At 39.6% G+C, this 24,677-nt stretch overlaps 2 protein-coding genes across 3 annotated transcripts in view; both read right to left on the bottom strand.

Moving 5' to 3' along the window:
* Positions 1-24,677, bottom strand: part of LOC122427692 (tubulin alpha-1C chain) — a 1,128,437-nt gene that overhangs the window by 997,823 nt on the left and 105,937 nt on the right. The gene's annotated exons all lie outside the window — the stretch shown is intronic.
* LOC122427696 (translation initiation factor IF-2-like) overlaps positions 1-24,677 on the bottom strand; it is a 73,499-nt gene that overhangs the window by 37,884 nt on the left and 10,938 nt on the right. The window lies entirely within an intron of this gene.

Genomic DNA, 24,677 nt, shown 5'->3' with positions numbered 1-24,677 from the left:
AACCATTTCTCAACTCTATGCCTGTACCACGCAACTAATCATGGCTTTGAAAAGAAATAAATGAAAACACACACACACACACACATCTATACAAAACAGTCTCACTTAAAATTCACACTCACTAACTTCAAGTGGCCTGGGAGCTCAGCATGACAATCCTACAACTTTTGTCTTGGATATTCATTCTCCCACACCTCCCTACAGGTCCATTTCATGTTCCTTCCTCCTCAAGACATTAACACCTCTCCATCCTCACTCCCAGCTGCTGCCCTTCCTTCCATTTTCTCAGTGAAACAGGAAACAATCTCCATCACTACCAGCATCCGTTTCCATCTGCCTTATCTTCCCTCCTGTGATTTTTCTGAGGATGAACTGACTGCTCCTGTCTAAAGTCAATGCCTCCACTTGGATACCAGATCCCAAACCCTTCTGCCCTGGCATTCCTCATTTTCACTTCTGTATCACCACCGACGTTTCCCTCCCTACTAGATCATCTCTATCGACAGTGTATTAACACATTCTTACTTCTCCCATTTTTAGGTTTAATTGAGGTATAACTGACAGATAATATTATCTTAGTTTCAGGTGTACAATTACTTTTCCCATTTTAAAAGACAACTCTTATCTGCAGTTTCCCCTCCAGCTATGTATCCTTTTCTCTGTTTTCCATGACAGCAAAACTCCTAGAAGAAGAAAGAACAGTGTCTGGCACATGTACCCCATATTTCACTGATGCTAAGATGCCTTTTTTTTTCTTCCTACTTCAACATCTCTGAGATCCAGACACAATTCATGACAGAACTGTTACTTGTTTCTTCTAAGCACCTAATGATACTACCAACCTGAAACAATCTCTAATTAAAAATCTCTGCTTGAGTTTTTGGTACCATATAGGTAGTGTGAATACAATCTGAAAACCAGTTCAAATTCCAAAGAAACTTTGTGCCCATCCTACACAACACCAAGGTTGGGACATGCAAGCTGCCTTACTGTCCTTTTCTGTCTGGTGGGCTTCTAATTTACACTCTCATGTAGCTCCCCAGCTTTATGCAGGGCCTCTTACAGATTACCCAACTTGGGTCTAGTTCTCTTTTTTAGCAGTCTATAAAATAATGATGAATTTTACAACTGATGGTACCAAAATTGCAATATAAGTATATTATTTAGAGAAGTGGAGGCAAATACCAAAAAGTATTAACTATTGATAAAAAAAATTACCAGAAAAATAGGACTTCCCTGGTGGTTCAGTGACTAAGACTTCACCTTCCACTACAGGGGGCACAGATTCAAGCCGTGGTCAGGGAACTAATATCCCGCCATGCCTCGTGGCGTGGCCAAAATAGAAATAAAAAAATTTTTAATGTTAAAAAAAAAACTAAAAGTCACTCTGAAGACAGGGAAAGAAAAGGGAAAGGTGCTTTATCCTTTTTAAACAAACTACAGAACTATTTGATTCTACAAACTATGTGTACGTGTAACTGATAAAAATGAACCCTAAAATTTCTTGGGTTCCAAAATGACTGCAGATGGTGGCTGCAGTCATGAAATTAAGAGATGCCTGTTCCTTGAAAGAAAAGCCATGACAAACCTAGACAGCATATTAAAAAGCAGAGACGTTACTTTGACAACAAAGGTCCGTCTATTCAAAGCTATGGTTTTTCCACTAGTCATGTATGGATGTGAGAGTTGGACCATAAAGAAAGCTGAGCACCGAAGAATTAATGCTTTTGAACTGTGGTGTTGGAGAAGACTCTTGAGAGTCCCTTGGACTGCAAGGAGATCAAACCCGTCAATCCTAAAGGAAATCAGCCCTGAATATTCATTGGAAGGACTGACGCTAAAGCTGAAGCTCCAACTCTTTGGCCACCTGATTCAAAGAGCTGACTCACTGGAAAAGACTTTGATGCTGGGAAAGATTGAGGGCAGAAGAAGGGGACAACAGAGGATGAGATGTTTGGATGGCATCACTGACTCAATGGACATGAGTTTGAGCAAGCTCTGGGAGTTGGTGATGGACAGGGAAGCCTGGCGTGCTGCAGTCCATGGGGTTGCAAAGAGTCAGGGCACTGAGCGACTGAACTGAACTGACTGAAAACCTAAATAAAAGAAAAAAATGATCTTCGAGAAAAAACAGAAGAGGAAGGAAAATGTATGTGGACATGGGAAAAATGCAGGAGTGAGAAGGCAGGAATCTATTACATCTATCTGGCAAGGGCCGAATAAAGAAGGACAAAAATGAAAGGAAGAAAAATCTAGTACAGTTTTGCAAGGACTAGAGACAAAGCATGCTGAACTGCCTGAGACAGAACAAGCCAAAATCATCAGGTTGTTTTAACTGTAATTGTAAGGAATAGTACAGAAACAACCATCTCAACTAAGTTCCACATTACCTATGTACATCTCCACTTGAAAACTCAAATGGAACAAGTCCCTAATAAAAGAATTGCTTAACTCAAATCATTTTCTAAAAAACAAGAGGGGGTAGGTTTTGTACATTTAAAGTGTTAAGAGTGTGTGAGGGAGGGAAAAAGAATATACATAATCCAGCTAAATCTACCAAAAATTAATAAAATTATCCAGATTTCCCATGTTAAAAAAAATTAACTTGTCTCAATTGAATTTATCTACTCCCTTACAGAGTCGGATACGACTGAAGCGACTTAGCAGCAGCAGCAGCAGCAGAGTGCCTACTTCTTAGTTCTTGGAGTGCCTACTCCAGTGCACACTCAGTTGCTCAGTTGTGTCCCAGCTCTTCAACCCTATGAACTGTAATTCTCGCTCCTCTGTCCATGGGATTCTCCAGGCAAGAATACTGGAGTGGGTTGCCATTTCCTCCTCGAGGGGATCTTCCCAACCCAGGGATCAACCTGAATCTCATGCGTCTCCTGCACTGGCAGGTGGATTCTTTACCACTCAGTCACCTGGGAAGCCCATCTACTCTAGGCAGTCCCCCAAAGAAGAAACTTGGGAAATGATGCTAGATTATTTCCTGTCTTCCCCTACCTTAATCCAGTCATTATAGTAATCAAATATATTTCTAAATTCCCTTGAATTTATCCTCTCCATTCCAGATAACTTCTATCAGGGCTTGATCTCTTTTCTATATTATAGCAATAGTTTTATAATGTTTCAACTATCCTCCACATAATTGCTGAAAGGATCCTTCTAGATTGAATGTAAGCCTGCTCGTGTCACTCTCCTGCTTAAAACCTCCCAAGGAGTCTAAAATGAAAGCTACTCAGCATTGCAAATATAACTCTTTATTAAATGACCCTACTCTACCTCCATCCTTATTTAAAACTATTTTTCTCACTCATTCATTCATTCAGTCACCAAATATTTACTGAACACCTTCAACATGCCAGATTCTATTCCAGGTACTAGGAAATACTCCAGTGAACAAAATAAAATGTCCTATCCTCTCAAAGCTTACACTCTAATGGAGGAAAATTACTCAGTGAATATATCCATCCATTTAACAAAATTTTTTGTGTATCTACCTGTATAAGCACTCTTGTCACTGCTGGAAATACAGTGATGAGCAAGGCAAAGTCCCTACCCTCAGACAGTTTCTGTATGAAAAACCTGATGAAACCTTAAAAAAAAAAAGTACTAGATTAAGTGGAATTAAGAAGGTTGCAGAATACACGAACAATATACAAAATCAATTGTATTTCTTTTGTTTTTGTTGTTGTTGTTACTGTTTAGTTGCTAAGTCATGTCTGGACTTAGTCACTAAACAACCCCATGGACACTCCTCTGTCCATGGAATTTCCCAGGCAAGAATACTGGAGTGGGTTGCCATTTACTTCTCCAGGGACTCTTTCTAACCCAAGAATCAAACTTGGCATCTCCTGCTTGGCACATGGATTCTTCAACACCGAGCCACCTGGAAGCCCAATATTGCTTATACTTTGAGAAATACAGCACAAATGAACTTATTCATAAAACAGAAAGTCAACAGATATAGAAAACAAACTGATAGTTACGGGGGGGGGGGGAGGAGGGATAAATTAGGAGATTGGGATTGATATATACACTATTATATATAACACAGATTACTAATAAGGACTGACTTACTGGATAGCACATGGCACTCTACTTAACCCTCTGCAATGACCTATATGGGAAAAGCAGCTAAAGAAAAGTAGACATACGTACATGTATAACGGATTCACTCTGCTGTACCCCTGAAATTGACACAACACTGTAAATCAACTCTACGCCAATAAAAACTTACCAAAATGTACTCAACAGTGAAAAAAAAAGGATAAATCTGACAAAAGGTGTGAAAGATTTGTACACTGAAAACTAAACAGCATTTGAGAGAAATTAAAGACCTAAATAAATGGATATATATACATATCTGTTATTAGATTGGAAGACTTGATATTAGAATATCAGTTCTCCCCAAGTTGATTTTTTAATATAGTTAACGTAATCTCAACTCAAATCCCAGCAGACAATTTTGTAGAAACTGACAAGCTAGTTCTAAAATCCATATGAAGATACCGAGGCACCAGAACGCCCAAAACAACTTTGAAAAAGAAGTCAGAGGGTGAACACTACCTGATTTCAAGATGTGTTATAAGGTTATACTAATCAAGACAACATGGTCCTCGCACAAAGATTAATGGAACAGAACAGAAGGTCCATTTCCAGTTTTTTAAGGAATCTCCACACTGTTTTCCATAGTGGCTGTACTAGTTTGCAAGACCCAGCAATACCACTTCTGGGCATACACACTGAGGAAACCAGATCTGAAAGAGACACATGCACCCCAATGTTCATCGCAGCACTGTTTATAATAGCCAGGACATGGAAGCAACCTAGATGCCCATCAGCAGATGAATGGATAAGGAAGCTGTGGTACATATACACCATGGAATTTTACTCAGCCGTCAAAAAGAATTCATTTGAACCAGTCCTAATGAGATGGATGAAACTGGAGCCCCTTATACAGAGTGAAGTAAGCCAGAAAGATAAAGAACATTACAGCATACTAACACATATATATGGAATTTAGAAAGATGGTAACGATAACCCTATATGCAAAACAGAAAAAGAGACACAGAAATACAGAACAGACTTTTGAACTCTGTGGGAGAAGGTGAGGATGGGATGTTTCAAAAGAACAGCATGTATACTATCTATGGTGAAACAGATCACCAGCCCAGGTGGGATGCATGAGACAAGTGCTCCGGCCTGGTGCACTGGGAAGACCCAGAGGAATCGGGTGGAGAGGGAGATGGGAGGGGGGATCGGGATGGGGAATAAGTGTAAATCTATGGCTGATTCATATCAATGTATGACAAGACCCACTGAAATGTTGTGAAGTAATTAGCCTCCAACTAATAAAAAAATTAAAAGAAAAAAAAAAAAAAAGAACAGAAGGTCCAGAAACATTCCCACACATAATAGAGACAACTGATTTTTGACAAAGATAAAAAGCAGTTTAGTCTTCCAACAAACAGTACTGAAAAACTGGATATCCATATGCAAAAAATGAACTTTCATCCATACTTTGGTATCATATACAGAAGTTAATTCGAAATAGATTGCAGGTATAAATGTAAAACCTAAAAACTATTAAGTTTTTTTAGAAGAAATCAGAAGTAAAAAAAATTCATAACTTCATAACTTTTTTCAAAGATTTCTCAGACATATCACCAAAAGCATGAAACTTTTGTTCTTTGAAAAGACAAGGCACAGATTAAGAGAAAATATTTACAAATCATATATCTAATGAAGGACTTGTATCCAGAATAAAGAACTCTCAACACAACAATTAGCAAATGAACAACTCAATATTTTAAACGGGAATTGGATTTTAAAACACTTCACCAGAGGCGGAGCATGAAAAGTTGTTCAACTTTCTCAGTCACTAGGGAAAGGCATATTAAAACCTCAGTTATCACTATACAACCATTAGAAAGGCTGAAGTTTTTAAAAATTAAAAGACCACATCAAGTCTTGCCTAGAATGTAAAGCAACTGGAACTCCTCATAGAGGTGTAAAAATGGCACAACCACTTTGGAAAGCACTTTGGCAGTTTCTTTCAAAGTGAAAGTAATTAAAGCATTTGTTCGACCCACTCATTCCACTCCTAGGTACTTATCCAAGAGAAAATAAAATACATGTCCATACAAAGACATGCACACAAATCAGCAGTTTTATTTGTAGTGGTGAAAAACTGCTAACAATTCAAAAGTCCATTCAGTTCAACTCAGTCGCTCAGTCATGTCCGACTCTTTGCGACCCCATGGACTGCAGCATGCCAAGGCTTCCCTGTCCATCACCAACTCCCGGAGTTTACTTAAACTCATGTCCACTGAGTTGATGATGCCATCCAAACATCTCATTCCTCTCTTGCCCCCTTCTCCTCCCACCTTCAATCCTTCCATGCATCAGGGTCTTTTCAAATGAGTCAATTCTTCACATCAGGTGGCCAAAGTATTAAGAGTTTCAACTTTGGCATCAGTCCTTCCAATGAATATTCAGGGCTGATTTCCTTTAGGATTGACTGGTTGGATCTCCTTGCTGTCTAAGGAACTCTCGAGAGTCTTCTCCAACTCCACAGTTTAAAAGCATCAATTCTTTGGCGCTCAAGCTTTCTTTATAGTCCAACTTTCTCATCCATACATGACTACTGGAGAAAGCATAGCTTTGACTAGACGGACCTTTGTTGGCCATTACTGAATGCATAAAAAAAATTTAATACACATTATCCATCCATAAACATGGGTTAATCTCAAAATAATTACACTGAGTGAAAAAAGCCAGACGTCCAACACAAAAAATTATATACAGTGTGATATACACAGTATGATTCCACTTATATAAAACAGAAAATACAAACCAATTTAGTGATAGAAAGTAGATTAATGGTTACCTGGGGTAGAGGGAAGGAAGTAGTGGAGGAAGGGCATGACAAAGGAAACAAGAAAACATTGGGAGCTAATGGACAGTTTATATGTCACACTTCTCAAGCTGTCCATTTTAAACACATATAGTTTATTCTATGTCTGCCTGCACAGTTCAACCCCTGGTCTGAGGCATCTCAGAGCAGCAACTAAGCCTGTGTGATGCAACTACTGAAGCCCTCACACCCTAGAGCCTGTGCTCCACAAGAAGCAACCACAACAAGAAGCCCTCACACAACAATGAAGAGTAGCCCCAGCTTGCTACAACTAGAGAAAGCTCGCACACAGCAACGAAGACCCAGCACAGCCAAAAATAAATAGTGGAAGAGAATGTCGCTCAGTCGTGTGCGACTCTTTGCAACCCCACGGACTATAGCCCATGGGATGCTCCAGGCCAGAATACTGGAGCAGGTAGCTGTTCCCTCTCCAAGGGATCTTCCCAACTCAGGGATCAAACCCGGGTCTCCCGCATTGCAGGTGGATTCTTTACCAACTGAGCCAGTAGGGAAGCACAATAAAATTAAGGATTGGTATGAGGAAGGAACTCTTATACACTATTAAAGGGTACACACATTGGAACAGCCTCTTTGGAAAGCAAAATAACTAAAGAGCAATAAAAAACAGGGTGGGGAGAGCCACAGATTAGGAGAATATTTGCAATGCATATTGACAAAGGATCTGTATCCCAATTAAGAATACCTATAACTCAATCTAAAACAAAACCAAACAAATGAATAGAAAAATAAGACATGGTAATGAACAAACAATTCACAACAGAGGAAAAATTAAATGACAATAAATGAAATAAAATATGCACAAACTCTGGACTTCCCTGGTGGTCTAGTGGTTAAGACTCCCGGCTCGCAACACAGGTGGTCTGGGTTCAATCCCTGGTTGGGGAACTAGATCCTACACGCCCCAACTAAGAATCTGCAGGCTGCAACTAAAGATCCCACATGCTGCAATGACAATGGAAGATCTTGCATGCCACAACTAAGATCAAGCACAGCCAAACAAATAAATATTTAAAAAATATTCTCAAACTCACTAACAATTGAGAGACTACAATTTTAAATATAAAATAGTATGACACACAACATCAGCAAAAGTTGTAAAGAACCAATAAAATTATGGATTGGCATGAGGAAGGAATTCTTATACGCTAGTAAAGGGCACATACATTAAAACAACCTCTTTGGTGGCTCAGAGGTTAAAGCGTCTGCCTGCAATGTGGGAGACCCAGGTTCGATCCCTGGGTCGGGAAGATCCCCCAGAGAAGGAAATGGCAACCCACTCCAGTATTCTTGCCTCGAGAATCCCATGGACGGAGGAGTCTGGTAGGCTACAGTCCACAGGGTCGCAAAGAGTTGGACACGACTGAGCGACTTCACTTTTTTTTTCACTTTTTGGAAAGCAAAATTTGATGGTACCTCATTAAGCTGAACATGCACAATCCTGAGACCCATAAACTCTACTCACTTCAACACTGTTTGTAATGGTTAAAAACTGCTAACAACAAGCAACATTAACAATTGTTTAACATTATTAGCAAGCAAATGAATTTTTAAATGTATAGCCACAAAACTAAACACTTGCAGAAAACTTAAACTAGAGTTACATTTAAACAAGGGACACACATAGGATCGCTCTGTGTTATTTCTTACAACTGCATGTGAATCTAGAATTATCTCAAGACCAAAGGCTACTTTAAAAAAAAAAAAAAAAAGGAAAACAATGGAATGATCAAAGTAGTTTCAGGATGATGCTATCTTATGAACAGAGTCAAGAGATATAGGAAAGAAGATCACATAGTTACCTGTAGGATATTGTCAAGATCCTTACACTTCTTTTGGGTGGTGAGTTTGCAGGTGCTTACTGCATAATTAATAATAGCTAATTAAAGGCAAAAGTAAAAAAAAAACCTCAAAAACCATGTTAAGCAAGAAAGGCAAATTGCTATTTTTACGAAGCTTAAATAAAATACTGTTTTTCTTCAGTCTAAGAAGTCACAATTAAAACACATCATTATCTTACAAACCATTAAGAAAAAACTTTGCCAATTAAACACTAAGCAACTGTAAAACAGGCTTCCTGGGTACTCAGCTGGTAAAGAATCCACCTGCAATGCAGGAGACCCTGGTTCAATTCCTGGTTTGGGAAGTTCCCCTGGAGAAGGGACAGAATATCCACTTCAGTATTCTCGGGCTTCCCAGGTGGCTCAGATTTAAACAATCTGCCTGCAGTGCAGGAGACCTGGGTTCGAAAGATCCCCTGGAGAAGGGCATGGAGTGGGCATGAACCCACTCCAGTATTCTTGCCTGGAGAATCCCCATGGACAGAGGAGCCTGGTGGGCTACAGTCCAAGAGGTCGCAAAGAGTCGGACGCGACTAAGCACAGCACAGCAACTGTAAAACACACCACAAATTCAGAGATTACATGAGAGGGATATGCATCTTGCAACCAACAGAATGCTCCTCTCTAGCTTGAGTATATATTCACAGTGAAAATTTTTAAAGAATGCAGGGGATTAATAGTCACTGAATATGTTATTGTGGTTACTTCTGGAGAAGAAAGGAGAATGACCTAATTGTCATGCTTTAAAAAAAAAATCTGATGCCTAAATTGTAGTTTGTTAATACCATTTCCCAATAAGAGAAATCAGGGATCCTTAGAGAAATGGCTGATTCCATGATAATGGAAGGAAATAAACAATGAGCCTAGGATACTTCTTGTGACCAAAAGCAAGAAAGCTATCAAACACTATTGGGGTCTTACTATAAGGAGTCAACATAAGTGAGTTCCCACTTAGACTAAGATAGGACAATATCAACTACAACATGAATAATGTCTACAGTGCCTGAAACATATTAAATACATTAAAATCCATTAATTCCATAATCATACTCTAAAACCAACAAAAAAACCTCACTGGTCACACTATTGAAGTTTAGTAGGGCACTAACTCATTTGACTATGCTAAATATTGATTAAGAGAAAAAAACAAAACATTTATTCTGCCTCTCCTGTATAAACCATATACTTCACAGTAATCAAAGAGTTAAAGAAGGAAAATTCTTCTTTATAGAAGGAGTCCAGCTAATTAATACAGAATAATAATAGCATTTAAAAACCACGATTTTGTAAGCCTTAAAAAAATAGATCTAAGCAACAATGATCAAAGACTGTTAAAACCATTAGCTGAAAGGCTAATGGAGAACTTTTTTTTTAGAAAAGGACGGCTTGTGTTTATAGTACTCAAACCACTGATCATAAGAGGAATAAGAAGGACAGATGAAACTAAAAAGTGAGAAAATGTCGGTAATCGCTAAAGTCAGATCAGGGTACATAGGAACTCATGATATTCTTTCCACACGTGTGGAATGCTGAAAATTTCCACAACAAAAAAAGTCAATTAAAAAAAGATATGAAGCAAAGTGGCATAATTACGATGAGACAAAGCACTGTGGCTAAGTACACAGGTGTTTTCATTATTCTCTATTTTTATCTGTGTATCTGAAATATTTCACAGTATGCAAGATTTAAGGTGAAACTATCAAACAATTAAGACTGGAGTAGAGAGAGGAATGGGATTTAAAGCATCCTAAGATTCTTGTATTGCTTAGGAAGGCAAAGAAACTAAGCATGTTAAAAACTTAAGGGTCAATTCCTAAAAAGAAAAATACATAGTGTTCAACTTGAAAAATCAGTAGAAGAAAAAAAGAACATACATGAGAATAAGAAACATGGCTTTAAAAAAAAGATATAAACTAAAACGACATAAATAAATCTTAAACTATCAGTGAAAAGTGTAGTCACACAATTGTGTCCGACTCTTTGTGACCCCATGGACTGTAGCCTGCCAGGCTCCTCTGTCCATGGAATTCTCCAGGCAAGAACACTGGAGTGGGTTGCCATTCCCTTCTCCAGGGGATCTTTCCAACCCAGGGATCAAACCTGGGTCTCCCACATTACAGGCTGATTCTTTTCTGAGCCACCAGGGAAGCCCAAACTATCAGTAATCACAATAAAAATGAAAACACTAAACTTATCAAAAGACAAATTACCAGACTGATTTTTTTATATATACTTTTCAAAAAATTGGGGTGGGAGGAGACAGTTGATTTACAATGTTGTCAGACTGACTTTTTCAAACTCAACTATTTACAGATTACCAAGATACATTTAAAGCAAAGTGAGCCAGAAAGGTAGAAAAATCTAAAGGAAAATTAAAATATACACTATACAAATAGTAATCAAAAGAAATATCAGTATTATTTATTAATAATATTAATATTAGATAATGAGATTTAAAGCAAAAGTCATTAATAAGCAGTTATCAAGAGAGAGCTCACAGGATTCATTAAAACAGTCCCCTTTACCCTTGGAATGAGACACTCCTCCCCACCATGGATAGATATTTAAGAGGGTCAGAGTACTTGGAAGAAAAATGACCTTCCTTAGATCTGGCCATTTGCAACAACACGGATGAACCTGCAGGACGTTATGCTAAGTGAAATAAGGCAGACACAGAAAGAAAAAAACTGCATTATCTCACTATATAGAATCTGCAAGTGTCAAATACTTAGAAGCAGAGTAGAACGGTGGTTATGAGGAGCAGGGAGGTGGGGGAAAAGGGGAGATGACGGTGAAAAAGTACAAAGTTGAAGTTATGTAGGATGAATAAGTCTAGAGATGTAACATACATCATAGTGAATACAGTCAGTAATACTGTATTGGACACTGGACATATGCCAACGATTTCAGGCACTCGCATCACCAAAAAAACGGTAGCTATGTGAGAAAATATGTTAATTAGCTTGATTATAGTAATCAATTCACCATAATATACCATATATATATGCATATCAAAATATCCTGTTGTACAAAACTAATTGAAAATTTAAAAGAATTCCCTTCCCCAGGATCCAGGACTCCTTGCCCCTCCCAACAGCCACACCCTCACCTCCTGGATCTATCTGTTTGCTATCTACCAGGCCTAATCTTTTCATGTTCTTTATCTGTTTATGTTGTTCATCAAAAGAAGCCTCAGATTTCCAGACCTCTCATCTTCCATGTTCTAATCCTCACAGTTAGTTCTACACTTTCCCTGCTCTCTCCCATGTGCCACTGGACCCTCTCCAAATTCTGATACCCTTCCACTGTGCCCTCCATTTCCAACCTCTACTCTGAACCCTTCGACTTATTCTAATGGAAACCTCATTCTCCTCTGAGGCTGTACTTCCCTCACAGCCCTCAGTAGTGAAAGTTATCTTCCCCACACCTCTCACAGAACTGGACTTTGGGGTGAGGAGTGCCATCCTTGCTCCTCACTGATCTCCTTCCCTCTTTCCTAAAAAAATCTCTACTTTGAATATCATGTGAAAACATAACCCATTACCAAGTTGTGATGGTTAACATTATGTGTCAACTCAACTGGATCACAGGGTGTCCAGGTATTTGGCTAAATTATCTTATCTGGGTATGTCTGAGAGGGTGTTTTCAAATGAGATTAGCATTGAATCAGCAGACTGAATAAAGCAGGTGATCATCCAATCCACTGAAGTACCAAATAAAAAGAAAAAGGCAGAGGAAGGGAGAATTCATTCTCTCTCTCCCTCTCTCTCCCTGCCTGACTGCTTGAGCTGAGCTATCAATCTTCTACTTTTGGACTCAGACTTAACTTTATCGGTGTTCCTTATTTTACACTACTGGCTTCCCTGAGTACCCAGCTTACACCCCCCAGACTCTCAGCCCCCATAACTGCACAAGCCAATTCTTATAATAAACCTTATTCTAGATAAATACAGATATATGTACTGATTCTTTTCCTCTGGAAAACTATTACATTGTGACTCTCTACAATACTGTTCCTAAGTCTCAGTGATTTCAATTTCACACTGATAACCTAACACTCATCTCTCTGAATTCTTATCTCACTTCTCTTAATTTCATGCTTCCAATGATCTTGTCCTTCACCTACACAGCCTACAACAATGCCTCCACAATCTCAATTTTTATATCCCACTCTCTGACCACCACCTACTTTCTTTATAGCTCCATCTCTCACCAACTCAGATTCCATTATCTTTTGATCCCACCACAACCTTCAATTAATTGATTGTACCATCTTTTCACCACCTCTTGGCAACTTCACCCCCCATTCCCTCCTAACTTGGTTTAAATTTCACACTGTATTATCACAATCACTCTCTTGCATATATTTTCTATTGCCTTGACCCTCTCATGTTCTGTTCTACGATCTTGGAAAAAACCTGTCTCTAGTTAAATCCACCCCAAATGTACAACACTGCAGGTGAAAGTCGCTGAAAGAAAAAACCATATTGACTAATCTCACTCTAAATTCATGACCACAAACCTCGACAGGCCCTTAATGCCACCAACAATACTACAGTATTTCCCTGGGGCAGCCACTCTCACCCTCTCCCCATCAAGTTCACACCTTCTCCATTCTCTACAAACCACCATTCACGTCCTCTGTCTCTAGGCTGAGCACTTTGATTCCTTACTCACTGAGAATATTAAAACAACAGAAGAAAACTTTCACAAACTCCTATTGCCAAAGCAATCCACCTACTTGATGGTGTGCTTGAGATATATATTTTGAAGATGAAAGCAATAAGAACTGGAGAAGGATCTGATGTGAGGTATGGGGAAGAGAAAGGAATCAAAGATGACTTTCTCAACAAGGCTCTCCCTTACCACTTCTCTGCCTCAGTCTCTCAGCTGCACTCGCTCGCTCTCTCACAAACACACAAGCACACAGTCACGTGCTCACACAGCGTCCCTGTCTCCTTTCCTGTTTTTTGTTTTGCTTTTTCCAATACCAGTTAACCATTAACTGAAATACTAAACATTTCACTCCTCTGCTTGATATCTGCCTTCTTCTACCAGAGTATAAACTATATGCAGGCAAAGATTTTTAAGGTTAGTTCACTACTGCAGACCAGAAAAATAGTAGGAACTCAATAATATTTTGTTAAAAAAATGAACGGTTTCTGGCATGAGCAAATGGTTGAATGGTGGTGTCATTTACACAGAAAAAGAGTATCTTATTGAGGGAAGAACCAGTCTTTATACAAAGGAGCTTATACTCTAGTGAGAGAAAGACACTGAAACATACATTTACAACAAATTAGGATTCTATGATTTGTCAAATCTACGATTAACAGCAAAATTGAAGAATATTCTATGATCCTATTTTTATCAAAATGTATGCTTTTACATATACATACACACTTGTATAGGCATGTTTGTATGTGTACTTGCACACACAACACATACATATATGTTTCGGCAACTATACAGAAAAAGTTCTGGAAGGATAAAATACCAAACTGTTAGCCTGTGGGGCAACAAAAGTACTATGTATGGGAAATGAGACTGAAGAAAGGGTCAAGAGACTTTCACTTTTCACTTTATATATGTTTTGCAATAAGCATATCTCATCTTCCCTAGTGGCTCATATGGTAAAGAATCTGCTGGCAATGCAAGAGACCTGGGTCAGGAAGATCCCCTGGAATAGGAAATGGCAACCCATTCCAATATGTTTGCCTGGAGAATTCCATGGACAGAGGAGCCTGGTGAGCTACAGTCCATGGGGTCACATAGAATCAGACACAACCGAGTGACTAACACACACATATTCATATTTCTCTTATAAAGATGAAAAAAGAAAAAAATTCCTTCCTAAAAGGAAAAAAAATTATTTAACGGAAGATTAACATCCAGAGTATAAAAAACTTCTATACAACAAATTTTAAAATGCGAAAGTATATAAAAAGTCATTTTACAAAAAAAAAAAAGTCATTTTACAAAGAAATATAGTCAATAAACATACACAGCACACTCAACATCATGTTTAATAAAGAAAAACAAAAACACTTTTATTTCATCAGATAATAGCAAATATTGTAATTGTGTAGGTTCGTTATCTACAACTACTGGTTGGAGTGCAAACTGCTACTATTTTTTAAAGTTTAGTGAGCAAAAGAGTAAATAATGTTATAATCCAGAGAATAATAAATACCCAAGAGTCCACAGTGTGTAAATAATAAATTATTAAATAAATAAGTGGAGGACAAGTACAAGCTTCTTTACAGAAAAATTCTAATTAATAAATGTAGAAGTAATGAGTGAAGTAGAAAATAACCATTAAGATACCACAGTAATAACTGCTACATACAAAATCTATTGATGAATGCTAAAGTTAACAGGTGAACTTTTGGGACTTCCCTGGTGGCCCAGTGGCTAAGACTCTGCGCTCCCAATGCCAGGGGCCAGGGTTTGATCCCTGGATGGGGAACTAGATCCCACATGCTGCAGCTAGGGGTTCATGTGTCTCAACTAAAGATCTCGCCGGCTGCAACTAAGATCTAGTGCAGCTAAATAAATAATAAATATTAAAAAAAAAAAAAAAAACAGGTGAACTTTTAAGAGAAACAGTGTATTTGCATAGCCTCAAAATATTGCCCTAAAATACTTACTGTGGGACTTCCCTGGTGGCTCAGTGGTAAAGAATCCTCCTGGCAATGCAGGAGATATGGGCTCGATCCCTGATCCAGGAAGATCCCACATGTCATGGAGTTCAACTAAGCCCATGGACCACAACTACTGAGCTTGTGCTCTAGAGCCCAGGAGCCTACTGAGTCCATGTGCCGAAACTACTGAAGCCCACATGCCCCAGAGCCCGTGCTCAGCAACAAAAGAAATCGCTGTAAAGAAAAGCCTGCACGTGGCAATGAAACAGTAGCCCCCATTCTCAGCAACTAGAGAAAAGCCCACGCGGCAAATAAGACCCAGCACAGCCATAACAAATAAATAAATGTAGTTAAAAAAAATTTTACTGTGGAGGTTTAAACACATGCCCAAATTCTTTGAGACTTCTCCAGGTGGGAGAAGTTAACTCCCCTCTCCATGAGTGTGGATTGGACTTGGTGACTCACCTTTAACACAATAAGGAAATAGAAAAGCAGAAATCAGTGAAGAAACCCAGGAGGCACCACCTCAGTGAAGTCATGAAGGTGAACACTGCCAGTACTGACACGTCGGTATCATCAACCCCCACATATAACACTGAGAAGGGCACATCCGTTCTGTGGTATTCTTCCCCCAAAATCTATAACCTCTGTCTCGTCACAAGAAAGCATCGAACAAACCTACAACTGACCAGTGCTCTTCAAAAGTGTCAAGACAGTGAAAAAGATAAGGAGGAAAACTGTCACAGATGGGAGAACACTAGAGAAATGATGGCTAATTGCAATGTGGGATCCTGAACTGGACTCAATGACTTTTTAGAATATAAATAGAAAAACTGAGTCCAAATAAAGTCTAAAGTTTAATACTACTATACCAATGTTAATTTCTCAGTTTTCATAAATACACTACAGTTACGGAAGATGTTGACAGTAGGAGAAACTAGAGAAAGGGGATATAAGAACTCTATCTACTATCTTTATTCTTCTGTAAATATAAAATTATTTCAAAATAAAAAAATGTTTTTTAAAAAAAAGCAAGTTGGCAAGATTCACTAAAATTTTTCACATGGACCACAACCTTGTCTAACTCAATGAAACTATGAGCCATGCCATGTAGGGCCATCAACATGGATGGGTCATGGTGGAGAGTTCTGACAAAACGTGGTTCACTGGAGAAGGGAATGGAAAACCATTCAGTATTCTTGTCTTGAGAAACCTAAGAACAGTGTGAAAAGGCAACAAGTATGACACTGAAAGATGAACCCCCCCCAGGTCGGCAGGTGCCCAACATGCTACTGGAGAAGAGCAGAGAAACAGCTCCAGAAGTAATGAAGAGGGTGAGTCAAAGCAGAAACAATGCCCAGTTGTGGATGTGTCTGGTGGTGAAAGTAAAGTCCGATGCTGTAAAGAACAATATTGCATAGGAACCTGGAATGTTAGGTCCATAAATCGAGGTAAATTACAAGTGGCCAAACAGGAGATGGCAACAATGAACACGGACATTTTAGGAATCAGTGAACTAAAATGGACCAGAATGGGCGAATTAATTCAGATGACCATTATATCTACCAATGTGGGCAAAGATTCCTTAGAAGAAATGGAGTAGCCCTCATATTCAACAAAAGAGTCCAAAATGCAGTACTTGGGAGCAATCTCAAAAACGAAAGAATCATCTCTGTTCATTTCCAAAGCAAGCCATTCAATATCACAGTAATCCAAGTCTATGCCCCAACCAGTAATGCTGGAGAAGCTAAACGGTTCAAAGAAGACCTACAAGACCTTCTAGAACTAACACGCAAAAAAAGATGTCCTTTTCATCACAGGGGACTGGAATGTAGGAAGTCAAGAGATACCTGGAGTAACAGGCAAATCCGGTCTTGGAATAAAAAATGAAGCAGAGCAAACGCTAACAGAGTTTTACCAAGAGAACACACTGGTCATAGCAAACACCCTCTTCCAACAACACAAGAGATGACTCTACACATAGAAATCACCAGATGGTCAATATCGAAATCAGATTAATTATAATCTTTGCAGCCAAAGATGGAGAAGCTCTATACAGTCAGCAAAAATAAGACCGAGAGCTAACTGTGGCTCAGATCATGAACTCCTAATTCCAAAATTCAGACTTAAACTGAAGAAAGTAGGGAAAACCTCTAGGCCATTAACGTATGACCTAAATCAAATCCCTTCTGATTATACAGTATAAGAGACAAATAGATTCAAGGGATTAGATCTGATAGAGTGCCTGAAGAACTATGGACAGAGTTTGGTGACACTGTACAGGAGGAGATATCAAGACCATCTCCAAGAAAAAGAAAAGCAAAATGGCAAAATGGTTGTCTGAGGAGGCCTTGAAAATAGCTGAGAAAAGAAGAGAAGCTAAAAGGCAAAGGAGAAAAGGAAAAATATACCCATCTGAATGCAGAATTCCAAGAAGAGCAAGGAGAGAAAAGAAAGACTTCCTCAGCAATCAATGTAAAGAAATAGAGGAAAACAAGAGTGGGAAAGACTAGAGATATCATCAAGAAAATCAGAGATACCAAGGGAACATTTCATGCAAAGATGGGCACAATAAAGGACAGAAATGGTATGGACCTAACAGAAGCAGAAGATATTAAGAAGAGGTGGCAAGAATACACAGAAGAACTATACAAAAAAGATCTTCATGACCCAGATAACCATGATGGTGTGATCACTCACCTAGAGTCAGACATTCTGGAATGCCAAGTCAAGTGGGCCTTACGAAACATCACTATGAACAAAGCCAGTGTAAGTGATCGAACTCCAGCTGAGCTATTTCAAATCCTAAACGATGATGCTGTGAAAATGCTGCACTCAATATGTCAGCAAATTTGGAAAACTCAACAGTGGCCACAGGACTGGAAAAGGTTAGTTTTCTTCCAATCCCAAAGAAAGGCAATGCCAAAGAATGTTCAAACTATTGCACAACTGCACTCATTTCACATGCTAGCAAAGTAATGCTCAAAATTTTCCAAGCTAGGCTTCAACAGTATGTGAAACAAGAACTTCCAGGTGTTCAAGCTGGCTTTAGAAAAGACAGAGAAACCAGAAATCAAAATTGCCAACATCCACCGGATCACAGAAAAAGCAAGGGAATTCCAGAAAAACATCTACTTCTGACTCATTGACTACACTAAAGCCTTTGACTGTGTGGATCACAACAAACTGTGGAAAATTCTTAAACAGACAGGAACACCAGACCACTTTACCTGCCTCCTGAGAAACCTGTATGCAGGTCAAGAAGCAACAGTTAGAACCGGACATGGGACAGACTGGTTCCAAATGTGGAAAGGAGTATGTTAAGGCTGCTTATTTAACTTATATGCAGAGTTCAGTTCAGTTGCTCAGTCGTGTCCAACTCTTTGCGACCCTATGGACTGCAGCACACCAGGCTTCCCTGTCCATAACCAACTCCCAGAGCTTGCTTAAACTCATGTCCATTGAGTCAGTGAAGCCATCCAACCATATCAACTTCTGTCATCCCCTTCTCCTCCTCCTCCCTTCAATCTTTCTCAGCATCAGGGTCTTTTCCAATGAGTCAGTTCTTCGCATCAAGTGGCCAAAGTATTGGAGTTTCAGCTTCAGCATCAGTCCTCCTAGTGAATATTCAGGATCGGTTTCCTTTAGAATTGACAAGTTGGATCTCCTTGCAGTCCAAGGGACTCTCAAGAGTCTTCAACACCACAATTCAAAAGAATCAATTCTTCGGCACTCAGCTTTCTGTATAGTCCAACTCCCACTTCCATACAGGACTACTGGAAAAACCATAGCTTTGACTAGACAGACCTTTGTTGGCCAAGTAATGGCTCTGCTTTTTAATACACTGTCTAAGTTGGTCATAGCTTTTCTTCCAAGAAACAAGTGTCTTTTAATTTTGTGGCCACAGTCATCATCTGCAGTGATTTTGGAGCCCAAGAAAATAAAGTCTATCACTGTTTCCATTGTTTCCCCAGCTATTTTCCATGAAGTGATGGGACCGGATGCCATGATCTTAGTTTTTCGAATGGTGAGTTTTAAGACAGCTTTTTCACTCTCCTCTTTCACTTTCAAGAGGCTCTTTAGTTCCTCTTTGCTTTCTGCCATAAGGGTGGTGTCATCTCCGTATCTGAGGTTACTGATATTTCTCCCGGCAATCTTGATTTTAGCTTGTGCTTCATCCAGCCCGGCATTTCTCTGCGTAAGAGTACATCATGAGAAATGCCAGGCTGGATGAAGCACAAGCTGGAATCAAGACTGCTGGGAGAAATATCAGTAACCTCAGATATGCAAATGACACCACCCTTATGGCAGAAAGCAAAGAGGAACTAAAGAGCCTCTTGATGAAGATGAAAGAGGTGAAAAAGCTGGCTTAAAACTCACCATTCAGAAAACTAAGATCATGGCATCCGGTCCCATCATTTCATGGCAAATAGCTGGGAAACAATGGAAACAGTGACAGACTTTATTTTCTTGGGCTCCAAAATCACTGCAGATGATGACTGTGGCCACAAAATTAAAAGACACTTGTTTCTTGGAAGAAAAGCTATGACCAAAAAAAAAAAAAAAAGAAAAGCTATGACCAACTTAGTGTATTAAAAAGCTGAGACAGGGCTTCCCTCTTGGCTCAGTGGTAAAGAATCCGTCTACCATTGCAGGAGACACGGGTTCAATCCCTGATCTGGGAAGATCCCACATGCCGCAGAGCAGCTAAGCCTGCGCGCCACAACTACTGAGCCTCTGCTCTAGAGCCCAGGAGCCACAACTACTGAAGCCCATGCACCCCAGAGCCTGTGCTCTGCAAGAGAAACCACTGCAATGAGAAGCCGTCACACTGCAACTAGAGAAAAGCCCGAGTAACAACAAAGTCCCAGCACAGCCAAAAATAAATAAATTTTAAAAATTATTAAAAAAAAAAAAGCTGAGACATTACTTTGCCAACAAAGATCCATCTAGTCAAAGTTATGGTTTTTCCAGTAGTCATTTATGGATGTTAGAGTTGGACTATAAAGAAAGCTGAGCACTGAAGAATTGATGCTTTTGAACTGTGATGTTGAAGAAGACTCCTGAGAGTCCACCGGACTGCAAGGAGATCAAACCAGTCAATTCGAAAGGAAATCAATCCTAAGTATTCATTAGAAAGGCTAATGAAGCTAAAGCTCCAATATTTTGTCCACCTGAAGGAAAGAGCCGACTCACTGCAAAAGACCCTGATGCTGCCAAAGACTGAGGAAAGAGCAGAAGGGGACGACAGAGGACAAGATGGTTGGATGGCATCACTGACTCAATGGACATGAGTTTGAGCAAGCTCTGGGAGATGGTGAAAGACAGGGAAGCCTGGAGTGCTGCAGTCCATGGGGTCACAAAGAGTCGGATGTGACTGAGTGACTGAACACCACCACCACCAAGGCTTTTAGAATAATATACCCTTTTACTTAGCAATCCACTTCTAGAACCTAGAAAAACACTCATATATGTCCCACAAGAGGCCTATTTTAAAAAAAAAGTACTCGCTGTGACTTCTCTGGTGGTCCAGTATTAAGAATCTGCTTTCCAATGCAAGGGACATGTTTCAATCCCTAGTCAGGGACCTAAGACCCCACATGCTGTGGGGCAACTAAGCCCGCATGCCACAACTACTGAGTCCACTCGCTCTGGAGCCTGCGGCACATCTAGAGAGAAGCCCCAGCACCACAATGAAAGATCCCTGTGTGCTGCAACTAGGACCTGATGCAGTCAAATAAATACTTTTTTTTTTTTTTAAGTATTCACTGAAGCACTGTTAGAAACTACAACAGATAGATGCATACAGGTATCTATATACCTCCAGAGATAGCTATAGGTATACATATATTTCCATCAATTGGGAAATGGTTAAAAAAAAACAGTATATGTATATTATGGAATGAACATCATGCAGAGGTTAAAAGAATAAAATGGATCTGTACATACTGATGTGAAGAAAAATCTCCAAAACATGTTAAGAGGAAGATATAGAATAGTATATAAAATATCGTAAAATAACCATACAAAAAATATTTTATAGATGTATGTAAACATAAGCAGAATAATCTGAAAGGGTTCACACTAGGGTTATAACAGGATTAACTCTGGAGAGAGGAATGTTACTGTGGAGGAGACTTATTACTGGGAAGGACAAGGATTAAGGATCAAGGTAAAGGAACTCTTTCACTCTACATATTTCTATAGTGTGTGAATTTTTCAATATTTATAAATTACTTTGCAGTAAAAAATAAGGAAAAAGTGAGCCTTTCACACACTATAAAAATTCTTATATCAGCAAAGAATAACCCTGGAAGGACAAACTTCCAGGAAGTACTACCCACAGCTTTCTTCAGGGAAGAGAACTGGAAAAACTATTTTTGCCATTTACTTCTGAACTCTTTAATTTTGTGCATGCACTGATTTTACCATGTGGATGCACTGATTTTTTAAAATTTAATGTGCATTTTGTAAGTACAGGGCTTCCCTGGTGGCCCAGACGGTAAAGAATCTGCCTGCAAGGTGGGAGACTTGGGTTCGATCCCTGGGTCAAGAAGATCCTCTCAAAGAGGGCATGGCAACCCACTCCAGTATTCTTGCCTGGAGAATCCCTATGGACAGAGGAACCTAGCAGGTTCCAGTCCATGGGGTCACAGAGAGTTGGATATCACTGACTAAGCACAGCACACATGATAAAAGTGCTATTCTGAAAGTACGTTACAGATTTAAAAGCCCAAAAGAAAAGTGTTTGATTTGCCTAAAAGACTTCAGAAAGGCAAGAGTTCCTCCCAACAGACTTACTACAAGGCATTCCAGGCAGAATTCAGGGGAATTCAGGTAATGGGCCAAGACACAGAGGCATCACAAAAGATAGGAGGGTTCAGAGATGAGGCCTAAAGAATAAAGCATGGGACTATAGGACGGATTTGAATAATCGCCACTTCCTGAAAGTGTACACTCTTTTGCCTTTTTCAAGAAAATAATCAAGTTTTGACTTATACACAGTATGTTCTGCCTAAAGCAACTACCCCTACTCCACATCATGATATAATGAAATGAGTACATCTACCCACAAACCTGGCAAATACATTCATCGGTTCTAGATGGATATACCGACCATAGGGTAAGATTCTAAATTAATAATTATTTTTATCTCCTATTCTATCTTCTTCTTTTGACCACCCCATAAAGCCAAGCAGCAATATGCATAAAAACAATGATACACCAACTGCATACCACTCAGTATAAAAGGTAGGATACCCTGACCCAGTTTCCAAAAAATTTTGATTACAGCATTTATAACAAATGTCTTATAAAGGGTAGAATGAAGAAGAATTATCTAAATCTGAGCTATAACTTACCCGGTGGCTCAACAATAAAGAATCCTCCTACCAATGCAGGAGACTCAAGAGACAAGGGTTGGATCCTGGGGTTGGTAAGATCCCCTGGAAAAAGGAATGGCTACCCACTTCAGAATTCTTGCTTGGAGAACTCCATGGGCAGAGGGGCAGAAGAGGCTGATGGGCTACATACAGTCCATGGGGTCTCAAAGAATCAGACAGGAATGAACAACACCCTGTAACTAGATGACATTTATGCTTTATGTGTGTGTGTGTTTAGTCACTCAGTCGTATCCAACTCTTTGCAGCCCCATGGACTATAGCCCACCTGACTACATTGTCCATGGAATTTCTCAGGGAAGAATACTGTAGCGGGTTGCCTTTTCCTACTACAGATCTTCCCAACTCAGAGATCAAACCCATGTCTCTGGCATCTCCTGCATTGGCAGGCAGGTTCTTTACCACTGATCTACCTGGGAAGCCCAAAGCTTTATATTAATTGTTGCTGTTCAGTCACCAAGTCTTGTCCGACTCTGCAACCCCATGGACTAAGGCACACCAGGCTTCCTGATCACTTCACTATCTCCCAGAGTTTGCTCAAATTCATGTCCATGAGTCAGTGATGCCATCCAACCGTCTCATCCTCTGTCATTCTCTTCCTCTTGCCCTTAATCTTTCCAGCATCAGGGTCTTTTCGAATGAGTCGATTTTTCGCATCAGGTGGCCGAAGTACTGGAGCTTCAGCATCAGTCTTTCTAATGAATACTAAGGATTGATTTCTTCTAGGATTGACTGGTTTGATCTCCTTGCTGTCCAAGGGACTCTCAAGAGTCTTCCGCAGCACCACAATCCGAAAGCATCAATTCTTCGGCACTGGTCCAATTCTTCTTTATGATCCAACTCTCACATCCCTACATGACTACTGGAGAAAACATAGCTTTGACTACACAGACCTTTGTTCACAAAGTGATGTTTCTGCTTTTTAATATGCTGGCTAGGTTTGTCATAGCTTTTCTTCCAAGGAGCAAGCATCTTTTAATTTTGTGGCTGCAGTCACCATCCGCAGTGATTTTGGAGCCCCCAAAAATAAAATCTGTCACTGTTTCTACTTTTCCCTCAGCTATTTACATGAAGTGATGGGACTGGATACCACGATCTTAGTATTTTAAATGTTGAATTTTAAGCCAGCTTTTCACTCTCTTTCATCTTCATCAAGAGGCTCTTTAGTTCCTCTTTGCTTTCTGCCGTAAGAGTGCATATCTGCATATCTGAGATTATTGACATTTCTCCTGGTAATCTTGATTCCAGCTTGTGAGTCTTTTAGCCTGGCATTTTGCATGATGTACTCTGCATATGGGCTTCCCAGGTGGCACTAGTAGTAAAGAACTCACCTTACAATGCAAAGGATGTAAGAAACACAGGTTCAATCCCTGGGTTAGGAAGATCCCCAGGAGGGCATGGCAACCCACTCCAGTATTCTTGCCTACAGAATCCCATGGACAGGGGAGCCTGGTGAGCTACAGTCCATAGGTTGCAAAGAGTTGGGACACAACTGAAGTGACTCAGCACGCATGCGAGAGTTCTGCATATAAATTAAATAGGCGGGGTGAAAACCGGTGGGACAATATACTACCTTGTACTCCTTTCTCAATTCTGAACCAATCCATTGTTCCATCTTTGGTTCTAACTGTTGCTTCTTGTTCTACATGCAGGTTTCTGAGGATACAAGTAAGGTGCTCTGGTATTCCCATCTCTTTTAAGAATTTTTCAGTTTGTTATGATCTACAGTCAAAAGCTTTAGTGTAGTCAGAAGCAGATTTTTTTTGTTGGAATTCCCTTGCCTTTTCTATGATCCAGTGGATGTTGGCAATTTGATCTCTGGTTCTTCTGCCTTTTCTAAATCCAGCTTGAACAT

The sequence above is a fragment of the Cervus canadensis genome, chromosome 25 (assembly GCF_019320065.1).
Source record: "Cervus canadensis isolate Bull #8, Minnesota chromosome 25, ASM1932006v1, whole genome shotgun sequence".
Classification (NCBI taxonomy): domain Eukaryota; kingdom Metazoa; phylum Chordata; class Mammalia; order Artiodactyla; family Cervidae; genus Cervus; species Cervus canadensis.
This window is presented reverse-complemented; position numbering and strand designations above follow the sequence as displayed.